Below are 7,107 nucleotides of genomic sequence, written 5' to 3'. Positions count from 1 at the left end.
TTTTTGGGGTCGTAGGTGATGTTACCTGAGGGTTGTCTAATAGTATGGATACATTGGTTAGCTTTTTTGGCTCGTAATTGGTTAGCTAATAAGGTATGTGCCTTGTTACTTTTATCGTAAAATGATTGATTGGCCCATCGAAGCGAGCGCTCAATATTCTCTGCCAAGAGAGATTGTAGGTCATCACGTGCTTTAGAAAGTTCGGCTAGAGTTTATTTAGAGTGTGTGCGTTTATGTTCCTGATCCAATGTTGCAATATTATCCATTAACAGGGCAATTTGGTTTTCTCGGGTTCTCCTGCGGCGGGATGCAAATTGGATAATGGATCCCCTGATAACCGCCTTATGGGCTTCCCATATAGTGGCTATACTGCAGTCGCCTTCTACGTTAACCGCAAAATAATCCCGAAGCTCTGTTTTAATTAAGTCTTGGAATTTAGGGATCTTCAATAGTGTCTCGTTTAGTCTCCATGTCGGTCTACCGTCAGGGATATCAAAAATGTCAAATGTCGCAATTAAAGCTGCGTGGTCAGTCCAGGTGAGTGGGACTATAGAGGAAGAGCGAGCGGTGCGGGAGAGAGGTGCACAACTGAGGAACATATCAATACGAGAGTACACATCGTGCGGATTGGAATAGAAGGTATAGTCCCTGGTGGTCGGGTTAAGGAATCGCCAGACATCGAACAAACCAGCCTCGGCCATCCCCCTGTGTAATACGGAGGAATTCGGGGTTTGACTACTACGCAAGGGGCCGGACCTGTCCATGCCCGTGAGAGCCATATTGAAGTCGCCACCCACGAGTATTTTACCTCGTCTATAGGAGTAAAGGTCGTGGAAAAACTTACGAAAGAATTTGGATTGGGCAGTGTTTGGAGAGTACAGGTTAGCCAAGGTAACCTCCTCGTGTCCAATTTTTCCTCTCACCATCACATAACGGCCTGCATTGTCGTGTTTACTGTCTAGGAGTTGGAAAGGGACGGACCCCCTTATTAAGATAGCCACCCCGTGTTTTTTTGATGTATGATTGGAATACCAGGCCATAGGAAATTGTTTAGATGTCAGGGAGGGATGGGAATCTGATTTCAAGTGTGTCTCCTGTAAGAAAATCACGTCACCTTTCAATGTCCTGAGAGATCTGTGGAGATGAGAGCGTTTCTGAGGAGTGTTCAGCCCTTTGACATTAATGGACAGGCATTTTAGCGGCATGATTGAAGCTGAGGAGGGGGTAAATCGCTGGAGATCACTAGGGTCCCGGACTCTGCTAATACGAACAAGAGAGACAGAGAGAAGAGAGAAAAAAAAAAAAAGAATAAAAAGAATAAAATAGGAGTGTATGATTTTGTATACGAACAATATTAGTTAAATAAATCAATCTTTCTGTGATTACAAGGATGTTGATACACAGTTGTATTGTAACCGGGGTCTAAGAGAGGAGGGGAATAGAAGAAAGAGGAACAAAAGCGAATAAAGCAGACGTAGTATCCAGTAGGCAGGATACTCGGCTGCCAAGGTTGAGCTCTCAAAGAAAAGAAAAATGAGAGAGCTCACTGGCGGGACACAAATGCAATATAACAGACGAGGGTATCACCCCTCTATGCTTGATAATAACTTTAATCCCTAAGAGTCGGGGGAGGAGGTATCAAGATAAAGCACTGACGCCCCCCATCTGAAACCACTAACAAACAGAACGGGTGGACCATTGTGTAGCCCACTAAAACCTGTTTTAGGGGCGAAATATTCCTAAATGTAAAACTCGATAATATCAGTGATCATATAACAAATAATAACATTTTAGTAACAACAATAAAACCAATAGTATGATCGCTGGACAGGTTGGCGGCCAGAGACAGCTCTCATGGCTTCAGAAAAAAATAAATAAATCCAATCCGTTAATTTATCTATACGGCAATGGTTCCAAGCCGCCAACCAGCACAGCGAGACAACAACTTAGTGCTACGTGAGGCTTAAGGGTCCGCCAACAAGAACTTTCTAAGAAGGAAATTAATGAGCATTTGTGTATGGAGCGGTACCTAAAACAGGGTTTACATATCAGTTGAGCAAGATTGAGAACAAGATTAGTTAGGTTAAACGTTATAAAAACATTAAAATTAAACGAAAGGAGCTTCACGTCTATGAGGTAGCAGCCGGAGTCAGCTGCAATTTTCGAAGCAATTTGTCCCCATCATCAGGAGAGCGAATGGTGTAAATTTTGCCATCAATCTCCACAATGAGGCGGAAAGGGAATCCCCAGCGATATTTATAACCATTGTCGCGCAGTGTGGAGGTGACAGAGCGTAAATCGCGTCATTTAGCAATGGTCACTGGTGACAGATCTTGATAAATCTGAAGCCGGGAGTCTTCAAATAAAATTGAGGTTGAGTTTCTGCACGTCAGAGTCATGTTATTTTTAATCTTGAAGGACAGAAATCGGAGGATAACATCACGGGGAGGTTCCGAGTCCTTTGGTTTAGGTCTCAGGGCGCGATGGGCTCTCTCTATCAAGATGGCAGAATTTGAAAGTGACGGGACCAGGTGTAGAAACAGGCGTTGGAGGTATGGTTCCAATTCAGAGGCTGTGATAGATTCAGGAACATTGCGGATGCGTAAATTGTTCCGCCTTTCGCGATTTTCGTTGTCCTCAACTTTATCCTTAAGGAGTTCCAGTTCGCTGGATAGGTAACTCATGTCCTCCCCCACCTGTTTGTGGAGATTTTGTTGGTGGTCCACCCGTGATTCTAGTGCGGTTGTGCGGGAGTCCAGTGCCGCCATGTCGGATTTTAATTCCCCGATCGCTGTCTGGAGAGCTGTTGTAAATGAGCTCTTGAGGTCTAGTATCATGTTTTGGAGGGACTGGATGTCCGCCTTGGTTGAGGGTGCATCCGTCTGGTCCATGATGGGGGTGGGCATCGGTGAGGACGGAGACGAAGCTTCTGATGGTTTTTCTCGGCGTGACAAGTGTTGTGAGATATCTTGTGAAGCTCCTGATTTTTTTGCTCTGGTGTTCGCTCTGCTCATAATATCTGGTGAAAGTAGAACGTCCGTTTAAGGAGTGGTAACAAGATTGGGCCACCTGTACGTTACGTGCTTAACAGTTGGTCCGGGTGAGGGGGAAGTCAGGCATCCGTGAAATTACATTATTTATAGGACCAAGGTCCCATTAATCTATGAAGACGGTGAGAGGGGTCCACGGGAGAGCGACCTAATATACAAACACACCTTTCCGTGGTTGTATAAGATGTAGTGTAGGAGATAAAAAAAAAAAAAAAAAAATAGCAGCTGCAGGGTAGAGATTTTAGCTGGATTCCTTGTGTTAATAGGGTGACTGAATTTTCACTGCTCCAGCAGGGGCAGCAGAGTGCAGGTAGGATGAAATGTGTCTGTCCTGCCACTTCCAAGATGGCCGCCGTCAAAAATGTGTGGAGGGACTTCTGCTGGGCTTTCACAGCGGTGCCCCCAGGGGTTTATATTACTTCTGAGTGCCCCCAGGTCCCTCAGCACTCTTCGTCCGCCCCCCCCCCCCCCGCCAGTCACTGCGTCCGGCGGTCTTCTCACAACGGTGTAGCGCCTGTTTTCCTTCAGACGCCACACCCAATATGGCCGCCGCCACCAGAGCTCCGCAATTCAGTTCGGCTCCAGCCCTGCACCCTCCCGAGCTCTCAGGCTCTTCACTGCTGCCCTGTCAGGACTCCCCAGGCAAGGGGCACAGGCTGCGATGGCGGGGTAAATCTGGGGGCAGTATTTTAGCGGCCGGGCAGCGGACGATCACAGGCGGGGGCAGCAATAAATTTAGGCCCCGGCTTCACTTTACAGGGAAGGCCGCAACCCGCAAGCACAGGGCTAGCCTGCGTTCCGGCTCCGCAGCTCACTCCCTTGGTGCCCTGTCTTACAGTGGCAATTGTGGGGTGATATTGGGGAGAGATAGGTGGGGTAAAAGTTGGATTGAGGGGTTAACGGGGTTTAAGTCGGTAGGAGCTCCCTCGGGACACCTCTGCTCAGTTAGGCCTCTAACCACGCCCCCTGTCTGACCATTTTTCAATCGCACGACTCACCCATACGCAAGCAATTGTGGGCCTGAGCAGGGTACCATTGGCAACATAAATGGATTTTAATGTAGTCTCCATTTTGCGGTCTGCCGGCTCCATTAGCGAAGCCGTCCCAGGTGCAGGGAGAATCACCTTCTTTGTCAATCTAGACAGGGCACTGTCTAATACCGGGGGTGACTCCCATTTTTTTTCTGTCCTCTAAAGGAAAAGGATAAGCCATCTGAATCCTTTTGGGAATGCGAAATTTCTTTTCAGGATTCACCCACACCCCTTCAAAGAGAGTATTTAGCTCGTGGGAAGGAGGGAAAACAACCTTAGATTTCTTTTCTTTATAGAAATAGGCCTTCTCCTGAGATACAGGAGGGGCTTCTGTAACTTCCAAAACTTCCCTTATAGCCACAATCATATATTGTATATTTTTCGTCAGTTTATGATCTACTTCCCTGGCGTCACTATCGTCGACACAGGAAACAGAGTCCGTGTCGGTATCAGTATTTACAATATTTGCAAACGGTCTTTTATGTGACCCAGAGGGGTCGCCTGCGGATGGGAGAACAGAACCTTGAAATATAACATCTTCCACAGATTTTCTCCAGCATTCTGCATGAGATTCAGATTTATCTAATCTCCTATTGATATGATGCACACTATAACATATTTCTTTCACCCATGTAGGCTCTTGGTGTGCCGGCAGCGCCACCACATAACAACTCTGTGTCCCTAAAATGGCTTCCTCAGGGGAAGAACTCCCTGCACACACACACACACCACAGACACTCTGGGACTTATAGGGGACAGACCCACAGTAAAATCCATCAGAAGGACACCGTTAGGAGCAGCCAGTTCACAACCCCAGCGCCAGTACACAATGTCTGTGAACACAGAATGCCCACTGCACCAGATTCACTGTGCCCCCCCTTGTTTTTCACCCTGATACTTGTATTCAGTAGTGTAGGAGGACCAGCGTTGTCTCTGCAGCTGAGGAGAGAAAATGGCGCTGAGCAGTGTGCTGGCTGACTGAGGAAGCTCCGCCCCCGCAATGGCGCGATTCCCCTCAGAGATTTTTCACCTAATTTTTATACTGGCAGGGGTAGGGCTGTGCCTTAGAATCTTATGCCCCCTTTTTTCCAGTTTACAAGGTTATTTGCTGCCCAGGGTGCCCCCCCCCCCCCCTGCAGTGCTCTGTATATGCATGGGCAGCAGTGGCGCGCTGTGCTCCCGCCAGCCGCGCTGTACCTTTAGCCATCACTATCTTGATTGAAGATTCATCTTCTAACACTCACCTGTCTTCTGACTTCTGGCTCTGTGAGGGGGGTGACGGCGTGCTGTGGGAGTGAGCATCTAGACACGGCTAGCGTTCAGTTCCCTTCAGGAGCTAATGGTGTCCTGTCAGCCAGAAGCAAAGCCATGAAACTCTTTAGGAAGTTGGTTCTTACTTCTGCCCCCTCAGTCCCACGAAGCAGGGATACTGTTGCCAGCAGTCCTCCCAGAAAAAAAAAAACCCTAACATAAGTCTTTTCAGAGAAACTCTGTAGAGCTCCCATGGAGTGCATCCAGTCTGCCTGGGCACATTTCTAAAACTGAGGTCTGGAGGAGGGGCACAGAGGGAGGAGACAGTTCACACCCTTTGAAAAGTCTTAAAGTGCCCATGGCTCCTGCGGAACAGTCTATACCCCATAGTCATGAAATGGACCCCAGCATCCTCTAGGACAAATGAGAAATTTGGGTGGGGTGTGTTCAAACTGAAATCTAAATTGCAGTGTAAAAATAAAGCAGCCAGTATTCACCCTGCACAGAAACAAAATAACCCACCCAAATCTAACTCTCTCTGCCCATGTTATATCTGCAACACCTGCAGTACACGATTTTGCCCAACTGCTAACAAATTTGCTGCTGCGATCAACTCTGAATTACCCCCTATGTTCACTCCCTGTTTACGGAGGAGAAACATCATCTCTGCCATTAACTTGGTGAACACCCTCGGTGCTGTGGAGAGGCCAAATGGCAATGCCTGGAACTGGTAGTGACAGTCCTGTAATGCAAACCTTAGATAAGCCTGATGAGGTGGCCAGATTGTAATATGAAGGTATGCATCCTGATATCCGGAGACACCAAGAATTCCCCTTCCTCCAGAACTGAGATCACCGCTCTCAGAGACTCCATCTTGAATTTGAACACCTGTAAATACTGGTTCAATGACTTGAGGTTTAAAATGGGTCTCACCGAACCGTCCGGCTTCGGTACCACAAACAGGTTGGAATAAGAACCTTTGTTCTGCAGCTGAGATGGAAATGGAACAATGACCTGAGTCTGTACCAGTTTTTGGATTGCATCCTGTAAAATTATACCTGCCTCTGGAGAAGCTGGTAAGCCTGACTTGAAGAATCTGTGAGGTGGGAGATCCTGGAACTCTAGTCTGTAGCCCTGGGAAATAAGATCAGGGATCCTGACATGATGTCGCCCAGATGTGACGGAAATCTCTTAAACGGGCTCCCACCTGCCTGTCTTCCAGGCAGTGTGGTCCACCGTCATGCTGAAGGCTTAGAGGAAGCAGAACCTGAGTGCTGTTCCTGTGAACCTGCAGTTGCTGGTTTCTTGGGTTTACTTCTATAACCTTTGAAGGTTGTAGAAGAACCTTTGGTCTTATTTTAAAATTTTGCTGTCCGAAAGGACTGCAGAGTAGGAGCCGAGTCGGTCTTCCTAGGTGGGGAAGGTATGTAGACTTACCCGCCGTAGCCTTGGATATCCTCGTATCCAGTTCATCTCCAAACAGGGGCCTCACCTGTGAATGGTAGGCTTTCCACACCCTTTCTGGAATCCACATCCGCAGTCCACTGACGTAGCCATAAGCCCCTGCGTGCTGACACTGCCATTGCCGTGGTGCGTGCATTTAGCAAGCCTCTCTCTTTTATGGCCTCAACCATAAAACTTGCAGTCATGTAAGTCGTGTAGTGTAAGAGTAAAAGAATCTCCCCCTTGAGCAAGGAATTTAAACCCTCCAGTAGGTCACCTGACCATTTTGTAATGGCTCTTGTGATCCAAGCACAAGCTATAGTAGGTCTCTG

This window comes from Pseudophryne corroboree (assembly GCF_028390025.1).
Source record: "Pseudophryne corroboree isolate aPseCor3 chromosome 3 unlocalized genomic scaffold, aPseCor3.hap2 SUPER_3_unloc_3, whole genome shotgun sequence".
In the NCBI taxonomy this organism is placed as follows: Eukaryota; Metazoa; Chordata; class Amphibia; order Anura; family Myobatrachidae; genus Pseudophryne; species Pseudophryne corroboree.
Note: the sequence above shows the minus strand (reverse complement) of the source record.